This window comes from Talpa occidentalis, unplaced genomic scaffold (genome assembly GCF_014898055.3).
Source record: "Talpa occidentalis isolate TD23 unplaced genomic scaffold, MPIMG_talOcc4v2.1 talOcc4.3, whole genome shotgun sequence".
Lineage (NCBI taxonomy): Eukaryota > Metazoa > Chordata > Mammalia > Eulipotyphla > Talpidae > Talpa > Talpa occidentalis.
In genome coordinates, this window is record NW_023603184.1 from 56537488 (window position 1) to 56543115 (window position 5628).

A 5628-nucleotide genomic window follows, 5' to 3' on the forward strand; every position below is an offset into this window, starting at 1 on the left:
TTGTGATCCAGCAAACTTTATGAAGATACTGCAGTGAGCGAGAACACCACCTTGGTGGAAAGGGGACAGACCACTTTTGGTGTGTCTTGCAAGGAAAGCACTTGCATAATAGATCGGTGTTCCAGATTCAGCATTTGAGCAGCCAGTGTTTGGGATTCAGCATTTTTGGGTCTTCAGCTATTACGGGGTCAGCAATATAGGTCCCACTGCACTCTCCTGAAGGCTGTTGTGGGCCTCTGAAGGACATGAGAGGCCGCGAGCAGCAAATCTCAGAGAGGGAAAGTTCAGAAGCTTTGCAAGTGGCTAAGTGTCTGGAACTTTCAAAGGGCAACAAGAGGCACTAAAACCAACCAAGGACACTGCTGAGATAGTTTACTGGTCACTGTCTGAGTTTACCCATGTGTACAACTGCAAGACTACTCAGGCTCAGAGAACAACAGCAATGGGATTTATTCAACAAACCAGGGAATAATGAAGAGTTACTGATGCCACCTGAAGCAGTGTCCAGTGTTTTCAAGTCCTAAACAAAAAAGCATCTAAGATGGCATCTTCCCGCCACTGAAGACATGAAGCTCCCTCCTCTCTGAACAACAGGCCACATGCCGAGATGGCGTCTTCCTGCCACTGCGGACCTGGAACCCACAGCAGCCAGATTACAGACCAGGCTCTGACTCATGAAGACAACAGAAGACGCAACAGGAGATACTCCCAGAGCTTCCCAGATGCCCCAGCACAGCACCAGACAAGCGACACTCAAAGCAGCAGCTGCAGCAGCCGAACGACCCGACAAGCTGCCACAGTCAAACAGCTTGGGTCTTTGCCTTCCCTGCCAGGCTGCAATGGCAGCAAAACCAGAAACAGTTTCAGTTGCTCTGCTACTTGCAAAGCCTCCGAATGTTTCCTCTCTGAGGTTGGCTGCTGGAGGCCTCTCATGTCCTTCAGAGGCCCACAACAGCCTTCTGGAAGATCAGTACAGTGGGGGCCAACATTGCTGAACCTGGAATAGCTGAAGATCTGAAAGTGCTGAATCCCAAGCGCTGACTGCTCCCATGCTGAATCCCGAACACTGAATCCTGAGGGCTGCTTCTGCAGTGCTTATATTCTCATCAGAGTCTCCACCCCAAAATGCGACACGTTTTAGCATTTTCCCTGGGGCTATCTCTCCTCACCAGTACCCCCTCCACGGGGCACCACCTGTGACAGTCTTCTCTTCAGCCACCAGTTACAGTAATGGGATCTAAGGAGGTGAAAATGCGGCTGAAACCTCCACAAAGGGGACATACAGGCTTTTCCCAATATGCCCGAAGGAGGACCTCAATAAGTATCACCTTGGTAAGGGGAACTAAGGTTAACTGAGGCCCTTTTAACTTCAGAAAAAATCATTACCATTATTTAAAGAACGCGGATTATTTTATGTAAAGACCAGTGAAGGCCCAAGAATCTGGGGAGAGACTCTGGTTCTTGCCTCAGTCCTTTGCCCTTTTCCAACATGAAGAGACCACTGCTCCCCTTTTTATGATCTAGAAAAATGTAGTTAGGGAGGGCATCGCCAGGTACAGCTCTATCACTGAACATACATCTCTATCTGAAAAATTCATCTTTGTACTCTCAGAGAAAAAAATGAAGTCATCCCTTCCCTGTCATATAGCATTTCCCGTTCCTCTCTCCTTGATGCCTCAAGGCCCTCAACATGAGATTTATATCCCTGGTTTTCTTCATTTTACTTTAGAATTTACAGCGATGTGAATTCTCCATACACATGTTATTAAATTGATTTTCTCTTGATAACCTATTTGATGTTGATTTGATTACTCATCCAGTCTGAGAAAAGCTTGGAGTGGGGATTTTCCCTTAAACTGGAATAGGAAAACCGCTGAGAAATTTGCCTACAGAAGTTTGACCCACATGTGTGGGAGGGGGAGGAAGAGAAATGAGACAGAAGAACAGGAGCAGGAGAAAGAAGTTGGAAAAAGGGAATCAGGGTGAACTTGCAACTGGAAGAACCATGTCTCAGCCTGCGTCTCCATCCTGTGGTTATCAAAAAACAAAAACCGGGCTTCCCCTGGTGGTGCAGTGGTTGAGCACTGGGCTGCAGAGCTGCCCGCAGCCCTACAGTGCTGGCTCGATCCCTGGCCACCAGCGAGGGTCCCACATGGCGCGCAGACCTCTCCTGACTCACCCGCTGCTCCCCTAGCAGTGTACTTCGGTCCTTCTGCCTGCTCTGCTTCCCGCTCTGGCTCTGGTGAATTCTCTCACCCTCCCAAGCTTCTGACTGTACCCAGTGCTTATATAAATAAATAAATAAATCTTTAAAAAAACAATAACAAAAAAAAAAAAAAACCCACTGATAATACCAACGGCCTATTACTTGGTCTCTACCATGTGTCAAGTACAATAATGATCCTTCAAAGTAGGTGACAGTTGTTCTTTCCATTTTATATGTGAGATTACAAATGGAAAAAAAAAAAAAAAGTCCTATCACGTGTCAGTGTACTATAGCCCTTACCAGGAATTCTAGGCCTGAAACCCAAGCACACTTTTTATTTCATGTACAAGAAAAAGGTTTGAATCTTTCTATCCCACAGTTTCTGATGCCAGTGCTCCGGTACATGTTTCATTGCATTTGTGAAGTCCAAGATTGTGGATTGTGTGGCAGAAAATTGCAATAAGGACATCTGCCAGAGCATGCAGATGGCCATTCTCCATCAGAGGTAGCAGAGATTCCAACAGCGAAGGCCAGACCCAGTTTTCAAATGTGATTTCTCACTGGCTTGTTTTCCCAGAACTATGCCTAAATAACAGAAAATTCATTACTGAATTTCCTCAGTCCTAAAATGCAAGCTTTTAACTGAACTTCAAACATACTTTAAACTCTTTGCTGCTTTCTTTGATTGTGTATGCATTTATTTTTTATTTTATATATTTTTTACATCATTTTTCATTTTTGCACAATGTATGTATTTCCATTTTGGTTACATTCCCCATATAATTCCACCCACCCCCTTTTTTTTTTGTGGGACCCTCGCCGGCGGCCGGGAACGAACCGGCGCTGCAGAGGCTGCAACAGCCTCGCAGCCCAGCAGCACTCAGCCACTGAGCCACCAGGGGAGGCCCTCCACCCCACCTTATCTTGACCCTAATCCCTCCTCTCCGCCCGTCCCCGCCGCCCGAGTAGTGTGTCTTGGTCTATAGTTGCTTGTTGATTTTGATTTTTACTATATTATAATTAGTCTTTTCCTGAGCCCTTATTTAGGTTTTCTAGATTCCTGCTATGAGTGAGACCATCCGGTATTTTTCTTTTTCTTTCTGGCTTATTTCGCTGAGCACGATCTCTTCCAGCTCCATCCATGTTTTAACCATTTTTAAGTGCACAATTCCCTAGTGTAGTGCCAGGAAGGCAGAGCTGGTTCTCTATTATCCGAGCAGACGGGTAAAGAGTAGTGCCCGAGACCTCGTTGGCTTTTTCCGGCTTTCACTGCCATTTTACCAGGTACACGGCAGGCAGGGATGCAGGGGCTGGGAGCTGAGAGGACGGCAGGACTCCCAGCCCCTGCGAATCTTCACTCTTTACTGGGCTCTCTTGAGTTCTACAAGTTTTCCTTGGCAAATGTAAATACTGCAGTCATGGCCCACAAAAGTAAATAGAATATAACAACGTAACAAAATCCAGGTGCCCTCCATCGGGCATGCATTCAGGTTGGCAGGAATCCATCCTCCATCCTAATGGCAGGAGGCCAGAAAAACCTGACAAATCATTTCCCCGACACACAGCATTAAATATAGTCCCAATGTTGTAGGGGGCAGGAATGGGCACAGAGCAGGATCTCTGAGTCTATGCAGACAAGGTGAAGGAGAGTCCTGGAGCACTCAGTGGCTTTTGCAGGCTTTTTATTGGCATTTACCAGGTACACAGCAGGCAGGCGTGCCGGGGGGCCGGGAGGCTGGCAGGCCTCCCAGCCCCCAGCAAGTCTTCATTCTTTCTGGCTCTCCGGCCTTCTCTCGCGTTCTCTCTGCTTCTCTCATGGTTCTGCTCTCTGCTCTACTGTTCGTTCTGCTTCTCTGCTTCTGCTGGTGTCCCCGTGACACTGCCCTTAAAAGCCAATCTCAGCCCAGGTGAATCCCATCTACATATGCCCACACCCCACTCCAGGTGCCACTATCAGGCATGCATTCGGACCACAGGGTTCTGTCATCAATCCTAATGGCGAGAGGGCAGAAAAGCCTGATACTTTTTTACCTTACCCTACAAATGCTGTGCAACTATCACAATTATTTATTTCCAGGGTTTTTTCATCATCTTAAACAAAAGCTTAACCCATTAAACAATAACTCCTTGCTCGGTCCCTGGTAACCTCTATTTTGCATTGTGTCTCTATGAATTTCCTTATTCTAAATACCTCAGATATGTGGAGTCGCACAACATTTGTCCTTTTGTATCTTGCTTATTTCACTTTAGCAATATTTTCAGGCTTCATTCAATTTATAACATATCAAAATTTCATCACTTTTCAAGTGTGAGTAGTAGTCTTTTGTATGTATATACCACAATTTGTTTATCCATTCTATTGTTGATGGACATTTGAGTTATTCCTACATTTTGACTACAGTGAATAATGCTGCTGTGAACACTGGTGTCTATCTGGTTAACACCTTGATTCCAATTGTTTCAGGTATATTGATACCTAATTCTGGATATGATGATTCTATATAAAACTATTTTAGTAACAGCCAGGCCATTTTTCCACAAAGGCTGTATATTTCATAATCCATCAACAATGTGTCAGGGTTCAAAATTTTCCACATTCTCACTCACATTTATCTTCCTTTTTCTTTAAAAAACAAAGCTATTTTAGTGGGTATGAATTAGTATCTCACTGCAGTTTTGATTTGGTGGCATTCACCTGCAAATACATCTTGTTCAGGGTTTTTGTTTGGAGGGAGCATGGTTGGGAAGATAATGAAAATGGTGATATTATTATCATTATTACTATCACAGAGTTTACCTCACTAGTTTTATCTTTACTCATGTATTGTGCTTCATGATTCAGTCTTGGTTAAGTTGTGTTTCTATGAATCCTTCCTTTTCATCTAGATAATTCAATTTGCTCACAATATACTCTAATAATTCTTTTATTTCTGTGATATTGGTAGTAAAGTCTCCAATTTTATTTCTGAGTTTAGAAATTTGAGTGTCTTTTGTTCAGTTAGTATAGCTAAAGGTTTTTGAAACTTGTTAATATTTTCTAATAACCATTTTATTGTTTTATTGTTTTTTTCCTTATATTTCTACTTTTGTTTTATTTACCTCTATTATTTATTTCATTCTGATAATTTGGGTCCAGTTTGCTATTCTCTTTCTAACTCCATAAGATATGAAGATAGGTTACTGATTTAAGATCTTTTTCTTTTATAAATGTGTGTAGTTATAGCTATATATTTTCCTCTGAGCACTCCTTGCACTATATTTGAGACGTTTTCATTATGTTTTTGTTTTCATTTGTCTCTAGCTATTTTCTAATTTCCCTTGTGATTTCCTCTCTGACCTATTGTTTATTTAAGAGTATGCTGTTTTTTGAAACAGAGTAAAACAGTTTTTACCAAGGGTGAAGAGGTGCCTAAAGGGAATGT